This window comes from Capsicum annuum, chromosome 6 (assembly GCF_002878395.1).
Source record: "Capsicum annuum cultivar UCD-10X-F1 chromosome 6, UCD10Xv1.1, whole genome shotgun sequence".
Classification (NCBI taxonomy): domain Eukaryota; kingdom Viridiplantae; phylum Streptophyta; class Magnoliopsida; order Solanales; family Solanaceae; genus Capsicum; species Capsicum annuum.
The window spans coordinates 138,699,695-138,726,939 of NC_061116.1; positions in this window are offsets into that span (position 1 = coordinate 138,699,695).

Genomic DNA, 27,245 nt, shown 5'->3' on the forward strand with positions numbered 1-27,245 from the left:
CTATAGTGGCCATGCGTTGCTTAAGTGATGGTTGGCCTAAGTGTCCTAGCCTCTTTGGCAACCTTTTAGCTACTTAAGCGGTGGTCACTTAAAAGGATATTGTTGAAATGGTATATGTACTCTTTTTAACATTTTTCCTCTATTTTTAGATTTTGAGCTTTAGGTTTGGGTGATTCTTGAGGGTTTCTTCACCATTTGATCTTGGGTAAGCTTCAAAACCTTATTCCCATTATTTTTCATCAATTATATCATAAAAAAAACTTTAAATCATGATTTATAAATAGGAATTTGGGGTTTTTATCGGTAAAGTTTAAAAAGACTTTTTCTTCAATTTGACCTTATTTTTAACCTGTTTTCATGTGGTTTTTCTCTGAGAGACTTCTATAACCTAGGAAATTATGTTTTATAACAAAATTCTAGTTTTACCCTTTTTATTTTCAAACCCAATTTGGACAAAACCTAAATATGGACATCGTTAGATTTCTTTTAACATGTTGATGCTATATTTGAATGTTGTAGTTGATTTCAAGGCCGTTGCTAAGGGAAAGGATCTGTGTTAAAGAACTTTAGACCAAGATTTCATTATTTCAAGGTAGGTTATAGCTTAACTTCATTTAGATTGAGCTAGATAGTTAATAAATAAGTAAAGCATGCTATGGGTCGGGGAAGATAACTACAGGATTTTTATTTTGAGATTATTTTTACTGTTATGTGCTCGTATAGGGGTTTATATTCTATTATGGTTGGTTTGTGATATATGATATTGTGTGTTGCCTGTTGGGAGCTTTATTTGATAGCATTATCCTTGTCTGTGCATTTAAATTTCTTTATTATAGATATAATGTCTGTGTGGGGCTTTATTTTGCTAATATAGGTCTTATTTAAACATTGGTTTCCTTTGTTATGATAGAAGTTCCCTATTTAGGCGTTGATATAATAATGATGTCTTATATGTATATTTATTCTGATGGTTCCTTATCAGAGTTGATGATCATAAAGTGTGGGCATCTTGTGTTTATTTCTGGGCTCACTTATATACATACATATTGGATGGATTGGATATCATCATATTGAGTTGATTGTTAGAATTACATCCTTATTCCGTACATGTACAATCATGAGATATTGATATCATTAAGAAACACTATTTTGAAAAAAAATGAGACACTTTTATGAAAACCCTCTCTATGAACACAAACCAAAGAGGTAATAAGAGATGAGATGTAGTATATGGGTTTCAAACCACCCATGGGTCCTACCTGGGAGGCACGAGCTCGGTGTGTGTATACTAACAGTCATGTGATGGCTTTTATCATTTATCCCATCAACATTGTTACTTTCATTCACATATGAATCTTTCATGATTTCTTTAGCTTCCTTGACTTGTGTTAGTTTCGGTATATTCTTCGTGTAGGTTTGTGTTTTTTTGTTTCTATTCGCATATTAGAACTGTTAGTAGAGACTGTGTGAGTGATCGTTTGGGGCTTTCTACTTGCAAGTGACGTGTTTATAGTTTTTTGTGCTTGTATTATTTCCTACTTTGCTCAGTCGATCTATGATACCTATTGAGTAAAAGTGGACAATACTCACCCATATTGTGCCTTTATGGTGCAAATTCGAGTATGAGTATTAAATGCAGTAGCTAATTTTATGTGAATTGGAGTGATATTTGAGATACTAGGTTCTCTATGGATTTTAGAGCAAACTTCGGGCCTTCTCTTATTTTACTTTTATGTCTTTATTTTAATTTTAGAGACAGATATGTATATTTAGATTTCAGGTATGTACTAGATGCTCTTACACTATAACACCAGATTTCGGGGATTGATGAGATTTTTTTCAGACTTCCATTTCAGTTATATTTCATATTGACTGATTTCATTCTATAAGTCTTTCCTTGGTTTATATTATTGCCAATTTTGTTTTTCCTCCATTATTTTAGGTGATTGACTTTTTTTATCAAGGTTGAGCTGTAATAAGTGTCATTATAAACCATTTTTGGGTCGTGACACAACCATTGTGGCGGTACTTGGTAGTAGCTCCCTAAATTTTTATTTCATTGCAGTTTTTGAAGTTTTTCCCTACCTTAGTACCCCAATATGGTTTTATAATAGCCCAATAACCATGCTACCAAAGATTTCCCAATGATGAATGTCACGATTGTTATGAAGAAGGGTTGAATAGTAGAGGTTTCCTCCATAAGTAGGGTATTATGATAAGAGAAGTAAAAGAAAAGAGGTTAGAGTTCTATGACTAATTAAAGGTCTTTAGGTGGGAGATGCTAACTAAGCCTATTCCATAACATAATAGGGACAGTTTGGGAGTTTTATGCCATTCTCCTAATGGTGGCGGTGTTGGTATCCCTCACTAACATTCATATTTAAGGAAAAAAGGTTTTGCTAGATATTACAACCATCAATGATGCCTTGCAGTTCCCAAACCCTTAAATTTACTTTTGAAGCAAAGGTGAGGGAATCGAACTTAAAGTGGATTGCTTGAGTCTTGGCACCAGAGGATCAAGTTAAAGAGAAGAAATGGTCTAGCGTCAAGGGGACTAGTGTAATGACCCTCCAAGTCATTTTCTATATTTCCATATATTTTTGCCATTTAGATCTTTCTTATAGCTTCCCTGTTATCTTTTTGTGACTTGATGGAGCTGACAATTCAGTTACCAGGCATTTTATTTCATTTTTAGAGCCAATTTTCTATTTTGAAGTATTTTCTGGTAAGAATTAGCTATCGAGCATAAACTTCAAGTTAATGATTTCATATGCCAATTCTGCTAGTACCATCAGCTCCAAATTGTTGATTTAAGGCTAGGGACACTGTTGGTTTGGATCCCAAGACTTTCGATCTTATTTTTAGCTATTAGTCAAAAATTAATAAAAATAGACCATAGATGTGGGGCCCACTTTTTGTCAAAACAACCTCAAATTGTAATCTCAATTATTCCATTAATTTTGGAATGTCAAATTTGATAGGGTATCATAGTTTATTTGCATTCATGATATTCTGAAGGAACATCAAAGGGTCAGTGGAGACTTGGAATTTTCCAAGTCCTAGTTAGTGCATCACTTAGTTGGTACATCTACTAAAATAGCACTTGGGTCACTTTAGCAGAGACTGCTTAAATGACCAAGCTTTCCAATTGGGTATCTAAAGCAAAGGCTACTTATACAAATTTTTGTCCACTTTAGTGTCAGGGGCAGACCCCAGCAAAAACCACTTAAGAGGTTCTTAGCTGCTTAAGCTGTCAAGAGGCCACTTAAGACACACCTGGGAGGCCATTAAATGACTCTTTTGCCTAATTTTTACCCCATTTGCTCACAAGTCTTAAGAATTATAATCCTAGAGAGTGTGGAAAATTGGGAGAGTAATTATTGGGGTATAGAGGGGTGATTATGAACTCAAATTAATCATTTCGTCTTCAAAATCTTTGTAAGTTTCCCAAGATGGGATTTTGACTCAATTTTTGGATCCAAAGCATAAAAATACAATATAGGTACCAGTGTTCTCATATTGATGAGTGGATTACCATTATTATATCATGGCATCGATTAGTAGTTTCTTGAAAAAGAAAATTGGTGATTTAGCGAATTTCACCAAGCTTTCTTCAGCATCCAACAAGGCTAGGTTTATCTTTCTTCTAGATTGAGTTTAATTATAGTATGAATATGACATTATGCTAGTTTTAGGATGGTATTTTACCCTTGGAGGTATATTTTGTATGAATTGGATATTTTAGACTATTTAGGCATCCTAATTACGCATAATTGACTCGATTACTCCTTTTTTAGGTATATTTACTATTTTAGGACTAAATTGTGGCTTATTTAACATCTTGTAATGAAATTTGATACCTTAGCCTAGTTTGAGGTAAAAATTTCCTTAGAACAAATTTCAAGGATAGAAGTTGGGACCCTTCCTACCCACCTTAGGCCAAGATTGCTATTAATTCCTTGTAGGATTAATAGGCCTTGTGCTTTATTTAACTATATTCTTGAGCCCAATGAGGTTTAGATATATGATGCTTTATTCTAGATTGGTACTTTGGAGATAATATAGTTTCATTTTGAGTTTGACAATTTACGATTGTAAGATCAATTTGATTCCAGCATCATTCGTAATATGAGTTTCGATTCAAGTCCAAATGATGATATAAGTTTCATTTCATGTCCAACAATGAGGTGTTGTTTATGACAGTTATGGAACCGGTTTGATTTTTGTGTTTTATAGTATGGAAGGTTCTAAGGTTTTGATTTCGAGATATGGCTAATTAGTGTAATTCATTCTATTATGTCTCCTTAGTTGCACCCCCCAAGCTTATAGACCCGCATTGGGATATTTAATTTATTCAAACCTTCTGGCTTATGGGGGACATTTATGTAGAGGTAGTTATGCTTTTCTTTATCATTATTATTACGGGCATTTACTTTCAACACTGGGAGATTTATTTTAGGTTTACCCTTTTTTCTTAACTTAGCTTAATTAACTCACATGTTATTATGTTTGTATTATGATTTAGCTCAGTTTATCGATGATGCCTACTGAGTACCCATGGATTTGGTACTTATACTTTATTTTTGTACCTTTTTGGTGTAGATTCGAGTACTAGATGTTGTTATTGATGTCGAGATTTATGTTGGTCAGATATTGGAGATAGGGTGAGCTTTTGGAACTGGAGTTGACCTTTTCACCTTCTTCTTCTTTGCTAGTCTTTCCATTTTTTAGACTATTGTATAATGATTTGACAGTACATATATTTTTTTGGATTAGAGGATCTTGTACCGATACTACTAGGTCATGGGATATTGTTATTTCTCTTTCATTATACTATTATCCTATGATTTGTGGCTTGTAATTCCTTTACATGCACTTTTTCAGCGTTTATGCCATTTTCCAAAATTAGCCCATTAATTATAGTTTTGGACTATGGGTTATCTTACCTACTGGTGAGGTAAAAGTATGTGCCATTATGGCTCAGAAATTGGGTTGTAACAAATTGGTATCAGAGAGCTAGGTTCGTTTGTATTATTGGTACAAGAGCATGTGTCTAGTAGAGCCTCATGGATCAGAATAATAATGTCTTTTTCTTATATTTGAGAGGCTATAGTACATTCTTAGGTGATCTTCACTTTCTTCACTTATATAATGCTAAGAGCCTTAGAAAGTTTCTAAAGATTCCTTTGGTTTCACTCTTTCATAGATGGCTAGGATGTATGCTACTGCTACATGAGATGAGGACCCTGAGTCTATGACTAAGGGTCTTACTAGACTGTGTGGACAACCTAGAGGTCAAGGACAGCCAAGAGATGTAGCCCCAGCCAAGGACCAAGATAATGAGCCTTCACCAGGCCCTATTCCTGCTTTCGCACTAGAGATTCCTCCACCCAACTAGTGGTGATCCAGGGGACTGCCCAGGCTTCATCGAGATTTATTTATTTATTGCTGCTCAGTGATGCATCAGTTCAACTCTTGGGATTAGTTGGTGGTGCACTATCTGATGGTGCTTAATCTGCAGATCAAAATGGCACTGAGAAAAGAGTGTAGCTTACAACTGAGGCTCCCAGAGTTGAGGTCCCTCCATCATCGATAATTTCTCAGTCGGTAGTCACCCAGCCTATTATATTTGTTGAGGAGCTAAATATGTTGGGTTGATTTTTGAGCCTAACTCTGTTAGGTTTTTAGGGGCATCGAGCGAGGTTTCTTATAAGTTCTTAGTTGCTTTCTAGGATAGGCTCTATAATTAGGGCCTAGTTAAGACTTTTCGTGTGGACTACACTACTTTCCAATTGGATTTGGCAGCTCGACATTGGTGGAGAGGTTATCTTAATTCCAGGCTAGCTACGTCTCCCTATTATCATGGACACAGTTCTCTGAGGTCTTCCTAGAGAAGTATATGCCTTACAACATTATAAATCATTTAAGAAACCAATTCTCAAGATTGGATTGTGGTTCCATAAATATTATAAAGTATGAGGCTCGATTTTATAAGTTGGATAGGCATACAACATCTATCTTGACAACTGAGTATAAGCAGGTTTGATTTTTGTTCAGTGAATTAGACTTTCTCTCTGCAGGGATACATAAAGTTTGGTTTTTGCTGGTAGGTCTTTTATGGAGGTTTTTGATTATGTTCAAATTATAGATGAGATGCATCGCGAGGAATAAGGGGACAGTTATAAGAGATCGAATATCAGGGTAGTTTCAGTGAAAGCCACAGTGGCTTCTGTTTTAGAGGCAGTTGTTCTTAGGGTAAGTACCCTCTGCTTTAGCCTTATCAACATTAGGGTCAGCCTAGTAGGCTTATTCATGCCTCACTTCAGATTACCAATGGAGGCTAATCTAGCTCCAACGATCATCTTAGATAGAGTAGTGGCCAGCTTTTGAGTGGTTCATTATTTAGGTTCAGTACAGCATCTGAGGCATGTTATGATTGTGGGGCCTTTGGCCATTTCTCTATAGAGTGTCCCAGGGATAGGGAATTTGTACCTACAGTTTAGAGTGTTTCACCTATTATGGAAGTACCACCTCCAACTAGAGGTGGTATGTATGGTCATTAGGGTGGTCCCTAAGGTGCTTGTGGAGTTCCTTAGGTAGGTATAATAAAAGATTAGTCAGGAACCCAGATAGGTAGAAGGCATGGTCAATTATATGTGGTACCTAGTTGACTTGAGGCAGAGTCTTTCAATGTTGCTATTACTGCTGCAATTTCAGTGTGTTATCAGTTGGATTTTACTTTATTTGATTTGGGATCCACTTATTCTTATGTCTACCTATTATACACTGCGGTTAGAGTTATCTTGGGAATCTTTATTTGCGATGTTATGTATATCTACTCTCATAGGTTATTCTTTAGTAGTGGATCGGGTTTATAGATCATCTGTTGTGACTGTTTGAGAGTTTGATAATCAAGTTGATCTTATTGTGCTAGATATGGTGGATTTTGATATGATTTTGGGCATGGACTAGTTATCCCCCTAAATTCATGATGTTTGTATGGAAAGTCATTTGCTTGACCTTGTACCTATAATCCATGAGTTTCCAGATGTTTTTCTTACTAACCTACATGGTCTTCCTCCTAAAAGTGATATTGAGTTTATTATTTATCTTGAATTATCACGCGGCCTATTTCTGTGGCACCTTACCATATGGCTTCTGTCGAGTTTGAGGAGCTGAATTTTCAGCTTCAGGACCTTTTGGGTAAGGGTTTAATTAGAATAAGTGTGTGACCTTGAGGTTCTTCTATCTTTTTCATGAAGAAGAATGGTTCCTTATGTATGTTTATTGACTACAGGAATCTTAATAGAATAGGTATACTATGTGTCTCATTGATGAGGAATTTGATCAGCTTCAGGGAGCAGTGGTGTTCTATAAGATTAACTTTAGGTCTTGTTACCATCAATTGACGATTAATGTTGAGAACATCCCAAAGACAGCCTTTAGGACTCATTCTATTCATTGTGAGTTCCTGGTGATATCTTACAGGTTCACCAATGCCCGAGCTGCATTTATGTATTTGATAAACTATGTGATCAGACCTTATTTGGACTCCTTTGTGATTGTGTATTCGAGGAGTAAGGAGGAGCATAATTAGCATTTGATGATTGCACTCCAAACTTTGATATATCATAGGATTTTTATGAAATTCTCAAAGTGTGAGTTCTGGGTCGAGTCGGTGACATTTCTATCACATATGATGTCTGAGGATGGGATTCTGGTCAACCAGCAAATATTGAGGCTATTCGTGATTGGGATAAGTCAACATATCCATCTAAGGTTGGAAACGTCATTCTTTTGGCCAGTTACTATAAGTGGTATGTTAAGATTTTTGCTACTATTGCAGCACCGATGACCAGATTGTCCTGAAAAGAGGTTCCTTTCCAATGGTCGGAGAAGTGTGATTCAAGCTTTTAGAAACTCAAGGATTTTCTCACATCAACGCCTATATTAGCATTTTTTGTTGAAGGGGGGGACTTATCATATATTTTGATGCTTCTAATATTGGCTTGGGTTGTGATTTGATGAAACAAAATTGAGTTATTTCTTATACGTCGAGGCAGCTGAAGGCGAATGAGCGCAACTAACCCACTCATGATTGGAGTGGGCGGTGGTAGTTTTCGCACTTAAGATTTGGAGGTATTATCTATGTGGCATGCATTGTGAGATCTACACCGATCATCATAGTCTTTAGCATCTTATGCCTAGAAAGAGCTAAATTTTAAGCAGCATAGGATAGATAGAGTTTTTTAAGGATTATGACATCTCCATTCTATACTATTTGGGCAAGGCAAAAATGGTAGTAGATGCCTTAAGTCGGAAGACGGTGAGTCTGGAGAGTTTCTCTTCCATTTCAGCTTTCGTTGGTGTGGGCATCCAGTATTTAGCCAACTTGATGATGTGACTTGATATTTCTGACCAAGGAGAATTCTTTCTAGTGTTGAAGCGAGGTCTAACTTACTTGAGCAGATTCAAAGTCATCAATTTGAGGATACGAGGCTTTATATCATTCGTGATTAAGTGTTGAGTGGTGAGTCAAGGAGGGCTACCATGCACCTTCCCTACCTAGAAGCTCCCAAAACTAAGAAGAAACGATATCGAGTAGCTCTCCTTTCTTAGAGGAATGGAGGAGGAGGGTTAGGATGCCTCAAGCCTCGTAGATAACGCCACCAGCTAGACATTTCCATTTTTTTTATGTTTTACTGATTTGGATTTGGGTTAGCCCCATTTGGGACATGTATCAAAAATTTTCTTTTCTTTACTTTTCACGTATCTTTATGACATTTATCATTCCCTTCCCTTTAATAATAATCATTTTTGTTTGTATTACATATCAGAATTGATTTTTTATACGTGATTATTGCGATTACAGGGTTGCTTTGCAATGATTGCAAAATTCCAAAAATAGGGGGATCCTAACAACTCACTATCTAGTGTGACTCCAACGGTTAATTTTACCGCTGCAGCGGTGACCTCCAGTGTCTCCACTTTTTCCTTTTTTTCTAAATAATCCCAAGTATTTTCTCACACTATGCTATTTCCTGAACACGGTTACAGTTTGCAACTCTCCCGCCTAATAGCTTTTAAGGTCTAGAGTGACTAGATTGCGACCCAAGCTTTCATGAATGCAACTAGCTCTTCTACTTGATTAACTCTAATGCATTTATACCGTTCTTACATATCAATCACCATACCTCATACAACATTCTCACAACACAGCAAGGCACCTAGGTAGTTTGTAAGAATTCAGATAGAAATTAAGGAATACTCCAAATCACGGAGAGATGAGGTGTGCCTCAAGTTGTATAAATAAAGATACACCTTAAGATCACACTGATCCTCACAATCCCGGGGTACCTTGTCCACACATCATACAAATCAACATATATAATAAACTTTTTGATACCTAAGGAGTTGACAATCAAACTGTCATGATTCAATTTACGAGTCATGATGGCACCCACTAAATTCCGCCAATAGCTAAGTCGAACCGTATCCCAAAGCTATTCATAATGGGCTGACTTGGTAGAAAATGCCCAACATAGATGAAAACAACAATTGTAACATAAAAATAAGCATGGTAACAAAAATAAACAAAAGGTAGTCAATAATATAGATAACCATCCCACGACCTGGTAGAGCCAGTACAAGAGCTACTATAAATACAACCCAAGTTCTAAAACAGTCAATATAATCCTGTCTCAAAACTAAAGACTAGACAAAGATAGATAGAAGGTAAAGGGGAAACTCAAACTATATGAGCTCACCTTATCTTCAAAATCTACCACAGCATGATCATCAAATCAGCGGTAGAAACTAGTACTCGGATCTGCATCAAAAGGTACAGAAGTATAGTATGAGTACCAAAACCATGGGTACTCAGTAGGCATCATCGGCCGAAAAAGTTAAATCCTGATATAGATACGATAAAATGCAAGATAACATAACTAAGTCGAGGAAGAAAGTAAACCTAAAGTAACTCCAACATTATTGTACACTATTAATAAAATAAACAAAAATGATAACATAAAACACATGCAATTATAAATACAAAATTGGCCCCCATAAGCCAATAAGTGCAGAAAAGTAAATAACCCAACGCAAGCCTCCATAAGCCTAGAGGATACACTCAAAGATAGTATTACCAGAGCTACCATTATTTATCAACTCACAGAGTAAAACTAGAATCTATCCATATCATGCCATATTACAATAATTCCCACTTTCAAACTTGAACCGATACCTATATAATCAATATCATATTCTATATTTGGACTGGAACCAGTATTTATATAGTCAAAATCATAATCAACAGCAAGACTTGAACCGGTAGATATATAATCGATAGTTGGAATCAAACCGCTAAATATATTTCATCAATAGACAAACTCAAACCGATAAATATATCATCAATATCAAGACTCAAATCAATAATCATATATCATCATGCCATAGTTAATAGATGAACTCAAATCAATTATCTCATATATATATATGTGTGTGTGTATCATTATAAACAACCTAATAACATAGGGTCTTATCATAATTAGCATCAACTACCAATATCCAACCATTATGACTATTTAAGATATAGTCTCATCAAGCCTCATAACAAGCATTTCAAAATATATAATGAATATATAAGGATCAAACAAAAATAGCTCAAGTCTTGGCTTAAGGTGGGCCAAAGATCCAATTCTAATCCCCAAAATCCATTATAAGGCTAACTCTACCTCGGAATAGTCTAAGGTATCTAAATCAACTTTTTGATGTTAAATAAGCCCTAGTTAGCCCAATATATAAATTCTACTAATGATGTAAGCAACTAAGCCTAATACACTTCAATTATGATTTTAGGATAGGCTAAAATTCCAACTAACCCAAATGTTGTAAATTTGATCAATACATAAAACCCATCCCAAATGTACCATAATATCAAAAACATACTATGAAATAGCTCTATCTATGAAGAGGGGGAAAACCTATCCTACCTATGTGCCAAAGAAAGCTTCAAGAATCTGCTCAATCATCGACTTTCCCTTTCAAGAAGCTTTCACAAGGTGCCACGCTATCAAAATCACAATCTACTCATTACAACGAATAACAATGCCCATATTTCACCATTGTACTTTGGATCCAAAAATACTCAAAAATTTCATGTGGGTCCCGTCTATAAAGATTGCATTTCTGAAGCCAACCGAAAGTTCCCTCATGCTCAAGGAGTAATTGCCCTTAGAGATAAGTGAAATTTGAGCTACATTGGTGTTAAATCAAGCCATCAACATTTAGGTATTCAGGGAAGAAAATGGAAAAATTGACCATGAAAAAGGATGAACCTTACCTCAAATTTGATGGAGAATCGCAAAATAATCATTATGTAAGCTCCCTAAATTACCCATATCTCTAACACTATACTTTCTCAATATTTTGGGTTTAACTCTCTTAGAAATGGATGAACAAGGGTGAAAATGGCCTATAAGGGGGATATTTATACCCTTCCCAGGTGTTTAGGAGTCGCTATCGTGACTCGGTTGTTGAGACTGCGACATATGGTGGCTGCTGATGAGTCGCTACCGTGACATATCGCACCACGATCATGACATTTTTCCCCTACCATGAGTGTCACGATCACGACCTATGGCTTTTCATTAGCGAGTGCACCACCACAGCTGAGACTTGGAAATTTACAAGTCTCTGTCAACCCCTCGAGACACATTCAAAATCCCGTATATGCAAATGGACTATGCTACCCTATCAAATTCGACGTTTCAAACTCATGGAACAATCAAAATTTCCATTTGAAATCGTTTTGACAAAAAGAGGTTCCCACACCCAACTTTCATTTTCTTAACTTTCTGACCAATAGGTCAAAGTGATCTCAGGTGACTCGAGACCCAAAGGTCAGAATTGGATTACAAGGTCGTTTGACTGAAGTTTTCACTCGGTAGCCATTTTGAACCATTTAAGACTTCAAAACAGAGAATTCGATCTAAAAACAACAAAACATCCCTATAACCAAATTGTCAGTCCCATCAAGTCATAAATGACTTGGGGAAGCTATAGGAAAGCTTTAATGGTGAAAATAAATAGAAATCTGAAAAATGACCTAAAGGGTCATTACAGTATCCACTACTAAAAGGACTTTCGTTTGCAAAAGTCAAAGGTTAGAATGTACCTAAAGCTCCGAACAGGTCATCCAATTGGAGTGAATTCCGTCTAAGAAGATGAGATGGATTAGGAATCTATTGCCACAACATGGAAATATAGAAAACTAGATAGACAGCGGCAAAACCTGTAGGTAAGTCTAACTTACAAGCTACCTCACCCACGATCCAAAAATCTCAAAAGATCTGTATATCTAAGGCTAACCTTGCCCTTCCTCCTGAACATCATCACACCCTTCATGGGTGACACACGGAGGAATACTTAATCACCAACTCCAAATATCAAGGTACGGAGCCTATGGTCTGCATAGGCCTTCTGTCTACTCTGAGCTACTCTCAACCTGTCCTGAATCACCTTAACTCTATCTAACGACTCTTGAATCAAGTCAGTACCATGATATCTAACCTCTGAAGTCTCAAACTATCCAATCAGGGAATAAAATCCCCTACCATACAAAGCCTTAAAAGGTGCCATCTCAATACTTGAATGATAATTTTTACTATATACAAACTTTTCTTGGGCTAAGTGATTCTCCCACTGACCTCCAAATCCATAACACAGGATCAAAGTATATCCTTGAGAACCTCAATAGTCTACTCCGACTGTCCATCGATCTGTGGATGAAATGTTGTACTAAGATCCACCTGAGAACCCAGCTCTTACTGGAAATCTCTCCAAAATCTAGGAGTAAACACGAAACTCCAATCTGAAATAATAGATATTGGCAAACTATGCAAATGGACTATCTCACTAACAAATATATAAGACAACCTCTCGGCACTGAAGAACATTTAAATAGGAATGAAATATGTTGACTTGGTCAACCGATCTACAATGACCCAAATACTATTAGAACCACCGAAAGAGTGAGGTAAAACACTAACAAAGTCCATGGAAATCTGCTCCCATTTCAACTCAGGAATGGGAAACCTTTGATCATTCCACCTGGTCATTGATGCTTAGCCTTTACCTGCTGACAACATAGGTAGCGAGCTATAAAGAACGCCATATATCTCTTTATGCCGCTCCACCAATAATGTTGTCTCAAATCTCTATACATCTTAGTTGTACGCTAGATGAATAGAATATCTAAAGCTATGAGCCTCGTGCAAAATCAACTGAATCAAGTCATCGATCTTCAGAACACAAATGCGGCTATCAAATCTCAAGACACCCTCAGAATCTAGGTAGCCCTCTTGGACTCACCACTCAACACCTGATCATGGAGGATACAGAGTCCTTTATCCTCAAACTAGCAATCACGAATGTGCTCAAATATCGAAGACCTCACCTCAACAATAGCAAGAATCCTCCTAGGGTATGAAATTTAAGGAGAAGCATCAAGTTGGATAAGGACTGAATATCCCATGCCAACACCTCTAAGAAACTTATATACAAGCCAAACTACCTATACTGACTTCCTTCTAACTCAAAACATCTTCTACCACATTCACCTTGCCTGAATGATATAAGATAGAGATATCATAGTCCATATGAAACTCCATCTATCTACGTTGCCTAGCATTGAACTCTTTTTGGATCATAAGATGCTTAAGACTATTTTGATCGGTGAAAATCTCACAATGCACACAATAAATATAATGCCTCTAAATCTTAAGCGCAAAAACTACCGCTTCCAACTCTAAATCATGAGTGGGGTAGTAGCACTCTTATACCTTAAGCTGCCTTAAAGCATAACCAATAACACGACCCTGTTGCATCAATACATAACCTAAACAAACACCAGAAGCATCATATTACACAGTGAATCCCTCACCCTCAATAGGAAGAGCCAAAATAGGAGCTAAAGTAATAGGTATTGAAACAGTAGAAAAACCCTTGATTAAACAGTACAAAAACCCTTGGTGAATCATCTATAATAGCCGGACAAGCCAATAAAGCTACAAAACTTAGTCGGAGATATAGTCTTAGCCCAATCATGAACAATCTCAATCTTCATCGAGTCTACCATAATCTCTTTCTTAGACAACAAATGACTAAGAAATGTCACCAACTCAAAACTCACACTTAAAGAATTTGGAGAAAAGCCCATAATCTCTCAAATTCTGGAGCACAATCCTCAAATGTTGTTCACGCTCCTCTCTACTCCTCGAATATATAAGGATATCATTGATGAAACTGATTCTGAAGGAATCCAAGTAAGGCATGAACACTCGTTCATCAAATCCATAAAAATGGTTGGAGCATTAGTCAACCAAAAATATATCACTAGGAACTCATAATGACCGTAATATGTCCTATAAGCTATCTTCGAGATGTCCTTGGCCCGATCCTCAACTGACGGTAACCAGACCTCAAATTAATCTTAGAGAACACTATTGCTTCCTGAAGGTGGTCAAACAAATCATCAATGTGAGGCATAGGATAACGGTTCTTCACCATCATATTATTAAGCTACCTATAATCAATACACATACAAATAGAGGCATTTTTATTTTTCATAAACAAAACCCTTACCAAGAAGATCTTGAAGTAGATAATCAGCTCCTTAAGCTCGACAGGAGGCATACGGTAAAATGTCATAGAAATAGGTCGGGTACGAAGTTCAAGATCAATACAAATTCAATCTCACAAGCAGGAGGTATATTAGGTAGATTGATAGGAAAAACATCAAGAACTTCATGGAGTACAGGAACAGAGTCAATCGACGGACTCTCCATACTAACATCATGAATATAAGTGAGATAAGACTCACAATCTCTTAAAATAAGCCTCCTAGCATACACATATGAAATAATCTCCATCGGCTCATGACTAATGGCTCCCAACCATACAATTAAGGGTATGATGGGCATGACTAAGGTAATAGTCTTGGAAAAATAATTTATGAAAGCATGACCACATGATAGTGGGAAAACTAGTCCATGCCAAGAATTATATCAAAATCCACCATGTCTAATATAATAAGATCGATATGAGTATCAACATCTCTAACAGTCACAACACGTGATATAAAAACCCGATCCACTACTAAGGAATCACCCACGGGAGCAGATACGCAAAATGGCACAGATAATAAATCCCAAGATAACTCTAATCATGGAGCATAATAAGTAGACACATAAGAGTAAGTGGATCCCAGATCAAATAAAGCAAAGGCCGGTTGACGGTACACCAAAATCATACTTGTGACAACAATATTCGAAGACTCATCCTTGGATCTAGCAGGTACTGCATACAACTGACCACGCCCGCAACCTGGTTGGGTTCCTAACCGATCTCCTGTTCTACCTACCTAAAACCTTCACGAGTACCCTAAGGACCACCCTTACAACCATGTAAACCTCCTTTAGCTGAGGGATGGATTGCTCTAATAGGGGAGACATTCTAAGCTAAAGCAAAAATTTCCCCCATGACTAGGGAAATCATGCGAGTAATGACAAAAAGCTCAACACCTATAACATGTCACCTGAGCTATACCAGAACCAGAAGATTTGGGTGACCCAAAATAGCCACCTCGAATAGAATAACCAAAAGACAAACCCCTCAAAGAATTACCACTGCTCTGACTAGGGTGATCACTAACACAAGATTGACCTTTGTCAGTAATATAGAGCACTGCATAAATGGGTCTACTAGTCTAACTTTAAGGCTGATACAACTGATGCATAAGGTGATACCTTGAGAAACTCTACCTCTAAACTGAGAGCAACAACTACTTCTACTAAAACCACCCTGATACTGAGGTCTCTTATTATTGCCCTCTTAGGCCTTATGATGAATCTCCTTCATTACCTGAGTGTGATCAGAAACCTCAGTAAAAGATCTACCTGTAGCAACCAAACTCTGAGTAGATATGCAAAGAGAAAGTCTTAATTCCTAAATAAAGAAATGAATCCTCTCAGACTCATTAGTCATAATAGAAGTAGCATGCCTAGCCAATTCATGAAAATGAGCCTCATACTCTACAATAGTCATGAAGCCTGCTCAAATCTCAAGAACTGGTCCTTCAAATAATCCCCAAGGCAGCGAGGCATGTACTTGTCTAAGAAGATCTCAAAGAACTGATCCCATATTAAATAAGAAGATTCAGCTTGCCTGGAATCAAAATGACCTCTCCACCAAAGTGAGGTTGCCAATTCCAACTAAAAATTAGTGTAATCCATACTATGAGTCTAAGCTAGGCCTAAATTACAGATCCTATCCTCATAAGCAATCAAAAGCTCAAATACATCATCGCCCTATCAACCATAAAAAATTGGGTAAAGCTAATCAGAAAAATCTACCCGACATCTTCTGCTCCGCAGCAGACATAGCAGACTAGGAAACCACTAGCTGAGCAACTACCACTACAGGAGGGACCTCAACTCTGAGAGCCACAGCTACAGGTTGCGCCCCCATCTTAGTACCACTCTGATTTGTAGACTATGCACCATCAGATGATACACCACCAACCAATCCCAAAAGCTGAATCGAAGCATCCCTAAGTACTAAAAATTAAACCTCGGTGAATCTTGGGTTGGTCCCTAGCCCACCGTTGGCTGGAGAAAAAAATCTCTGGCTCAAGAATAGAAATAGAGTCTGGTGGAGGCCCCCTATCCTGGACCCTAGCTGGGGACACATCTCAAGGTTTTCCATGACCTATGGGTCATCCCCAAATAGAGAGAGGATCCTTGGGCTCGATCTTGAGACCCTCATCTTGCATAGCAATAGCACGTGTCCTAGACATCTGTAAAAGAGTGTAGTGAAGGAATTTTTTATGAACTAACTCGTACTCTTAGCACGAAATGAGTGAAAGAAGTGAATAACTCCTAATAATATCCCATAACCACCCAAAGATAAGGAACGGATGTCATTTTTCCAATCCACAGGACTCTACTAGACACTTACTCTTGTACTAATAATATCGATGAAACTTGTCTCTAATACTTATTTGTCAGGATTGGATTTATGAGTCATGACAGCACCTACTAAATCCCGCCAGTAGGTAAGCTAAATTGGAGCCTAGAGCAATTCGTAATGATCTGACTTGGTGAAAAAATGCCCAACATAGATGAAAACAAAAATGGTAACTTAAAAATTAGCAAGGCAATAGAAATCGACAAGAAGCAGTCAATAATACAGATAACCATCCCACGACCAGACAGAGTCAGTACAAGAGTTACTATAAATACAACCCAAGTTCTAAAACAGTCAATACAATCCTATCTCAAAACTAAAAACTAGACATAGCTAGATAGAAGGAAATGGCAAACTTTGACTCAGAGAGCTACCCTATCTCCAAAATTAACCACATCACGATCATTAAATCAGAAGCATCAACTAGTACTCAAATCTACTCCAAAAAGGTACAGAAATGTAGTATGAGTACCAAAACCATAGATGCTCATTTTTCATCATTGACCGACTGAGCTACATCATCATATAGAAATATTAAAATGCAATATAACATAACTAAGTCGAGTAAGGAAGCAAACCTAAAGTAACTCCAATAACATTTTACACCATTAATTAAATAAATAGGAATGTTAACATAAAACACATGCAATTATAACTACAAAATTGCCCCCTATTAGCCAATAAGTGCAAAAGTAAATAACCCAATGCACGCCTCCATAAGCCTGGAGGGTACTCTCAAAGATAGTATATATAGAATCACCATCATTTATCAACTCTCAGAGTACAACTAGAATCTATCCATATCATGCCATATTAGAACAATTCCTACTTTCGAACTTGAATCGATACCCATATCATCAATATCATATTCCATATCTGAATGCAAATCAGTATTTATATAGTCAAAATCATAATCAATAGCTGGACTCAAATAGGTAAATATATAATCAATTGTCGAACATGAACTAGTAAATATATCATCAATGACATCATCAATATCCAGACTCAAACCGGTAATCATATATCATCATGTCATAGTCAGTAGTTGGACTAGAACCATTAATCATATATCATCATAAACATATATATATATCATCATTACAACCAACCTCATAACCATTGGGTCTTACCGTAATTAGCATCAACTACTAATATAAACCATCATAACCATTTAATATCTAGTATTATCAAGCCTCATAACATGCATTTCAAGATACATAATAAATGTATAAGTATCTAACAAAACTAGCTCAAGTTTTGGCATAAAGTGGGTCGAAAACCCATATCTAATACCCAAAATCCATTAGAAGGCTAAATTTACCCTGGACTAGGCTAAGGTATCTAAATCCACTTTTAGATGATAAATAAGCCCTAGTTAGCTCTTAGATAGAAATTCTACTAATATGTAAGCAACTAAGCCAAATAAACTTAAATTTCAATTAGGATAGCCTAAAAGTCCAAGTAACCCAAGTACTATCAATTTGATCACCAACACCTAAAACACATCCCAAATCTAACATAATATCATAAACATACAATGGCATAGCTCTATCTATGAAGAGGGGGGGAAACCTAGCCTATCTTGGTGTAGAAGAAAGCTCAAAGAATCGACTACCAATAAGCTTCTACAAGGTACCACCCTATCAAAATCACAATCTACTCATCACAACAAGAATAATGATAACCATATTTCACCATTGTACTTTGGGTCCAAAAATACTCAAAAATACCATGTGGGTCTTATCTACGAAAATCGCATTTTCAAAGCCAACCCAACATTCTCTCATGATCAAGGAGTAATTATCCTTAAAATGGGTGAAATCTGAGCTACATTGGTATTGTAATCAATCCACCAAGGTTTAAGGATTTAGAGAAGAAAAAGGGAAAATTGTCACGACACGAACAATGGCCTGGCCATGACAGGTAACTTAACTCCCACATGGACTAAAGATCACCCCCTACACCTAACCAACAATATTTAAAGGCATGTCTATAACCAACTATCGACGACTGGCCAAACGACCAACCGACACCACCCAATAGCCACAGTAGTCAAAATAAAGCCTTCTAACTATGATCCATAAATGAATATTAATAATATGTAAGAACATGCCCCCGACAATATCCAAACACCAAATTCAAAGGAATAGTCAAAATGTAAAGGAAGCTAAAATCATGAAAAGAGTTCTTCCAAAGTATAGAAGCTCACCACTTTAATCTCACTCGCTATCTGATCCTGAATCCAAGTCACTGAGCAAGAGGAGTAGAAGTATGACAAATTCCTACATAATAGGGGGATACAGCATCCAAAGACGGTTAGCAGTTGGAGCGCTAGCATGTTACTCGAGGATAGAGGAACAAAATAATACCATAATAACAATTCAAACTAGTAGAATATCCAATGCATAATATCATGAGAAGTACATCTATATATATATTTATATATATATATATACATATTGGGGTAGGGAGTAGGGTTTTGCATGAACTTCAAAGAAAACCTTTATTAAGTGGTATTGTCATACCAACTATAGCTTGCAAACAATGTCATGAAACCAACACTTAGGGATTCTTGTGTACCCCACAAACTCCATTATAAAAAGCACTTGGGGATTCCTGTATACCCCAAAAGGTTTTCAAGACCATTATTGTCCAATTAACCAATTGAGTCATGCATTAGTGTCAAGAAATAGATCAAACCAAGTGATAATGCATATTCTAAAACCAATTATGCAAGTGGGTTAAGGTTGTTATCAATTTCCATACCAAACCAATTAATTTGGGGATTCCTTTGTACCCCTCTTTCCATGATTTGCCAATTTAGGGATTCCAGTGTACCTATGTTCCTCAAACATTCCTATGCACCTTAAAGCCTTTACCAACCATTAATTTAAGAAAAACAATTTCATAAATACCATAGAAGAAGCATCTAAACAATCTTTTTACAAAACCCTCTACCCATAGTTCAATACCCAACATCAAAACCATAAAAAGCTTATATAAATTATGCCATTAAGAAGATACAATTATAGGGGAAGATTAACATGCCTCAAATACCAAGAAATTTGGAGAAGAAAGCACTCTTGGAACCCTAGATGACCACCTTTCTTGGAACTCTAGCTTTAACTTAAATGAAAAAATTTAGAGAGTATTTGGGAGTATTTAATAGAGAAAAGTAGGCTAATGAAGTCCCAAAGATGGTTTTAAGTCATGGTATATAAGGGATTAAAGTGGGTAGATGCCTAAAGTTCCCTCAACATAAAAGCTAAAATGTGTCGTCCTTGGCTACGTATCGCCCATCGAATCATAACCACACCTTACGACTAGTTACCACGAGTTGTAACTAAAATAGTATCCAGGACCCCTACCTACTATTTTCCTTACAACTCATCCAACAAACTTTTCACATGACCCTACAACTCGTAGGGTCCAAGTCATAGTCTGAGTAGAACCAAATTGGGTAAACAATGGAAATCCTACGGTTTAATCATTACGAATCGTATTGTGTCTTTATGACTTATGACGTCAAGTTGTAATGAGGACAGTGTCTTAGTCCAAACTTACTAGACACTTTATAACTTGGTCCTTATGACCCATAACATATCCTTATGGCTCATTGGGTGAGTAGTAATCAAGGTAGTGAGCTCAAAGCTCCAGAAATTTTCTAGGGCCAAAATCCGAGGTGTTTCAATTCTCCCCCACTTGGATCATTCATCCTCGAATCAAGGGACAAGGCAATTGCTAGCATGATTTGACTTTGTATTCCATTACTCTTACCTTTACTAACTCAGAAAATATAGATGCTAAGGAAATCACTCTTTCTTTTAACAAAGAAAAAAAGCAAAGATATTAAGAATAACACATACCTTAAGCATGATTATCCGAATCGAAAAACAAGAATGGATACTTGGACTTTATGTCCTCTTCAGCTTCCCAAGTCCTCTTCAATCTTGTGGATCCTACATAGAACCTTTACCAAGGCTACGTCCTTCGTACACAACTGACGAACTTGCCAATCCAAAATTTTAATTGGGACCTCTTCATAAGATAAGGAATCTGAAATACCCACCTCCTCTAAAAGAACAATCATTGAAGGATCACCCACGCACTTTCTCAACATTGAAACATGAAACACCGGATGAATGAAGCTCAAACTAGGAGGCAACTCCAACTCATATGCAACATTACCAACCCACTTTAAGACCAAGTATGGGCCGACATAGTGAGGACTAAGCTTCCCATTATTCCAAAATTACATTACTCCCTTCATGGAAGATACCTTCAAGAACACCCAATCGTCGACCTCAAACTCTAACTCTATACACCCCATATCTGCATAGGACTTTTAGAGACTTTAGGCAGATTTAATTCTATCTCAAATTACCTTCACATTATCCATCGCTTGGTGAACCAAATCTAGGCCAAACATCTATGCCTCACCATTTTCGAACCACCCGATAGGAGATCTACACCTCTAATAATACAATGCCTCAAATGGAGCCATACCAATACTAGAGTGGTAGATATTATTATACGAAAACTCTATAAGGTGCAACTGATAAATCCAACTATCACCATAGTCAATAACGCAAGCCCAAAGTTTCTCTTCCAATGTCTAAATAGTTCTTTCAGCTTTTCTACTCCGGGTGAAAAGCAGTGCTAAGGCTCACTTTAGTTCCCAAATATCTCTGAAACCAATGCTAAAAGTGTGATAAGAACTGAGTACCACGATCTGCTATGATAGAAACAAGCTCTCCATGAAACTTCACTATCTCTTGGAGAAACATCTTTACATAATTCTTTGTCGAATAATTCATCCTCACGAGCAAAAAGTGAGCAGCCTTAGTCATCCTATCCATGATGACCCAAATTGAACAAAACTGACTCCTAGACCGAGGAAGACAAATAACAAAATTCATATCAATTATCTCCTATTTCCACATTGGCAGTTTAATCTTTTGAGTCAACCCATTGGGCAATAAATGCTTAACTTTCACTTGTTGACACTCGATGAATTTAGTTACAAAACTGGACACATCTCGCTTTATATTATTCCACCAATAAATCTACTTAGGATCATGATACATTTTATTTAACTAGGATGAATGACATTACGCGACTTATGAGCCTCAACCAAGATCCTCTCTCACAACCCATCTATATTGGGAACACATAATCTGCCTTAGTACCTTAAGATACCATCGCCACCAATATCAAAAGTTACAACCTTTTGTTATCCAACGTCCTCCTTAATATTTTTTAAGACCGAATCAAGTACCTACTTCTCCTTTATTTCAGCAACAAAGGATGACTTTGCTATCTCTTGCACAAATACACCACCGTCTTCAGAGTCCAAGAGATGAACTCCAAGGTTAGCCAAATGGTGATATCTTTCACTAACTCCCGCATATCCTCATCCACATGAGCTAGACTCCCGGTGGATAACCTGATAAGAGCATCATCAACTGTATTAGCTTTACCTTGGTGATAGTGGAGACTCATGTCATAGTCTTTCAGCAACTTAAGCTACCTCCTCTTCCTGAGATTCAACTCCTTCTAGGTGAACATATATTGTAGGATCTTATAATCAAAAAAAATATCTACATTAAATAGTGATGCCAAATCTTCAATGAAAACACCACATCCAACAACTCTAGCTCAAGGGTTGGAAAAATTTTCACATGAACTTTCAACTATATAGAAGCATAGGACACTACCCTACCATGCTACATCAACACAAAGCCAAGTCCCTACGGGACGCATCATAATAGACAACAAAACCATCACTACCCTCAGGCAGTGTGAAAACTAGAGCTGAAGTCAACTTATCTTGCAGTTTCTCAAAACTACCCTTACAAATGTCAGACCATAAGAACTTTATATTCTCTTAGGTCAACTTAGTCAACGGGTGAGCTATAATCGAGAAACTCTCCACAAATCTCCTGTAGTAATCGGCTAAACCCAAGAACCTCCAAATATCGATTAGAGTCATGGGTCTAGTACAATTCTTAACCACTACAACTTTCTATGTGCCCACCATGATCCTCTCATTAGACATAACTTGACCTAGATAAGTCACAATATTTAACCAAAACTCATACGTTGAAAACTTAGCATACAAAATGCTGATCTTTCAAGGTTTGCAACATGATATGGAGGTGATCGGCATGATCTACCTCACTCTTAGCATATACTAGGTTTTCATCTATAATACAATAAGGAACAAATCCATAAACTAATGGAATACCCTATTTATCGAGTCCATGAACACTGTCGGGGCATTGGTCAACCCGAAAGACATGACCAAGAACTCAAAATGCCCATACCAGGTATGGAAGGTAGTCTTAGAGATATCCTCTTCCCTAATCTTTAACTAATGATACCGGATCGGAGATCGATCTTGGAGAAAAATTAGCACCCTAAAGCCAGTCAAACAAATCATCAATCCTTGGAAGGGGATACTTATTATTCACAGTAACCTTATTCAATTGACGATAATCAATGGATATTCGAAGAGAACCATCATTCTTACACACAAAAAATAGGGGTATCCCACGAAAACACACAAGAGCGGATAAAACCCTTATCAAGGAGGTCTTTCAACTACTTTTAAATCTTTTTCAACTTAGTCAGAGACATTCTATAGGGAGGGATAGAGATAGGATAAGTTTTTGAAAGAAGGTCAATACCAAAATCAATCTCCCTATCTGTCACGACTCGAACTGAGGCCTGGACACGATGGGCATCCCAAATAATGAAGGCCCGAGAACCCCTCTAACTAGGGATCATATACACAATCCATATACTATAAAGATGCAGAAAAACAAAATGGAATCATGGTCATCTAATTTCAACAAAATCATACGGTTATAATCTCAACAAGACTAAAATCTATCCAACACCTATCTACAAAATCTCTACTGACCGAAAGAAAATAATATCTATTTAAAGACCAGGACAAGGCCCCTATCAAACCATAAACAAAAAATAATAAAATCATCATATGAGATAAGGCCTTCCAAATAAGGAAGGCTCACCAACTTCAATCGTCTGACAAATCAATCTATGGCTTAGCGGGACCACAGGACTATGCCTAAGATCCTGAAATATTTGGGGTCAATACAAAAGTACTAGTACATGGAAAAATCCAAAAACAAAATACATTTTTATACAACATTGGTGAGAGCATTTCATAAAACATATCATCTTAAAACATTTGAAAACACATGGGGATAATTTGATAAATTTTAGAACACTTTATCAAAATCATGACTCTATTTTTTGTTATTCTTCTGAGCTAGATGGTACACCCTATAATCTATAATTCCATGGGATATATGGAATCCGTCTTTGAGTCTGCAGCCAAGCCCCCAATCTAAGTTTGTCATAAGGATTGGAGTATCTATAAGAGGGACACACAAGATTACACAGCAGGGTGCCAAAATTCTCAATCAAATCAATATGTCATGGTAGTGCACAAGATCACAAAGAAGGGCTCCTAACCATAGTCCCAATTTGGGATGACATGAATTAAGGTACACAAGATCACAAAGTAGATTACCATAATCCCGTGTCGACAAATCATGATTTCTAGCATAGTGTCTTTCAACTCGTACTTTCTTTGGATAACCATCTAACTCTCTTTAAGCCTAATTTTAATTCTCTTATAAGAAAACATGTATCGTGCTTACACATCACTCTTTTATTATTCTGTTAAGGGAAGTTCACAATAGGGTATCGTCATACCCCAGGTTACAAGTCATTTGCATCATATCATTCCACAGTCCATTCTCATTCAAACCGTTTATAATATTCTACTTTGGATTTTTCACTCAACTCAATCATTCGACCCCTAAGAACATTTAGAAAATACAAGGGTGTCCTTATTTCAAAATGTGTGCAAACTTATGGCAAAGATTCTCCTATTTCAATATTTTAACACATAATGGTAAATATTCTTAAAACAATTCATGCAATTCTTTCCATTTTTCACATTGACAATTATAAACAAAAAAACACCCTCTCTTCAATTCATAATCAATATCAAGTTCAAAACAATAGTAAAACACTTATCTCATACTTCAAAACATGTAATTGAAAAACCCACAACATGTGAGATCAAGATGTATCATAACAAGAGAGGGATCATATATATTTTATGCTCTCAATTCAACATTCAAACTCAAACGCATACATACTTATATACGAGTACAAATCAAATTTAGGGGAAGGCCTCAAGACCAAAATATTATATCATTGAAAGAGTTTATAATGCGTGTTTTTAATGTAATTTAAAACCCTTCATGAATACATGATTTCTCAATATTCAAAATATTATTAAAAATAATTTAACCATGCCCATGTAGTTTAGGAAAACTCCATGTACCTTAGATCACTTAGATTGAAGTATGGAACCCGAATCTTAATTCGTTTCTTGGAAATCTTGAATTTAAAGATTGATTTATTTTGATTTTTGAGAGAGGGTTAGGGTTTTGTTTATGAGAAAAACTGATCACTTTTGAGCCTATGATACCCTATAAATGTTTTTAATCTTCTATTTTCACAACTTGAGGTTGTAAGGAAAAGACAAGACTACCCCTCAGTTTTAAAACTTTCAGTAAAAACTTAATTCGGTGCCCTACCACGATGCGCCAAGTGGCTTACCACTATAGGCACCGCGATGCGGTGTAATCATGGTGAACAACTGGTTTGGTAATCTAAAAATGTCTCAAACCTCATCTGAAAAATCTAAAACTTCCCTGAGACATCCCCCTTGAACCCCTAATATGAATCATCTCAAAAATCTATGTCTTGGGGTGGAAAAGATCGATCTAGAAATCATTGAAGTTAGGGAGCTAAAAATATGATAAGTCCTTTTAACACTTAGAAAATTCCAGGTTGTTAGCTCCTAAAGCATGTAACTAAATATGGTACTAAGTCGAGAAGGCTATGAGGTGTTACACTATCAGGAGAAACACCAAAAAGATCATCAGGAAAAACCTTAGAAATTTTATTAACTACAAGAATAGAGGTTAATTAAGGACCCTTCGAGTTAGAATCCTTAACCTCAACCAAATAATAAAGACATCTCTCAGAAATCAACTTCTGGGCTCTAAGATATGATATGAACCTTCCCTTTGGCACCAGAGAACCCCCTTCCCACTCAATCACTGGCTCATTAGGGAATTTAAACTTAGCCTTGTGGGTTCGACAATCTAAGAAGGAATAGCACGAATACAACCAATCCATCCCTAATATAAAATCAAAATCAACCAAGTTTAACTCTCTTAGATCTACCAGAGTTTCTCTACCACCAACAGAGACCACACAACCTCTAGAGACTCTTCTAACAACCACAGAGTCACCTACCGGGGTAGAAATAGAAAAGGGGTCTGTAATACACTCAGGAAACCAAAATACACAGCCAAAAATAAGATCACATAAGAAAGAGTGGACCCCAGATCAAGTAAATAGTACAAATCATGGGAAAAAAGTTTCAATATTCCAGTAACTACATCAGGAGATGCCTCAAACTACAAAAGAGAAGTAAGAGCATAGAGATGGTTTCAACCAGATAGGGCACCCTTTGGTAAAGGAGCTGATGAAGAGGTAACAGGAACCTTATTTTCACCAAAAGCATCCTTACCCATGGGACAGTTTCTAAGCATTTGCCCTGGCTGATCATACTTGAAGCACCTTTCTATACCCTCATCACAGAAACCATGATACAATCGACCAAAAATCTACATGGAGAATATAAAGGATCTAATTGGGCCCCACTAGCCTAAGATTGGGCACCCTATTCCCTCGAACCATTGCCACCCTAAAAATGCCAGTTGCCAAATAGCTTTGGGTAAGGAGCACTAGCCATCTAGTACGACCCAAAATTGCCCCACTTCTTCTTGGACTACTTTCCACCATCCTTGCCACTCTGATGTTGACCTTTTCTTTATTTTAAAAATTAAAATTTCTTGCTCCATCTTTCTCTAATTTCAACTGGCTTTCTCTTCTCTTCTCTTCCTCAACTAGTTGCATATATACCACAAGTCGAAAGATATCCAGTCCTTGTTCAACAAGGTAGCCTTACTCTCTAAAATCAAGTCTCGAGACAACCCAAAAACAAACTTCCTTATTCTAGATCTCATGCTAGATACCAACTCAGGAGCATACTGGGACAACTGATGGAATTTTAAGGCATACTCCCTAACTATCATATTTCC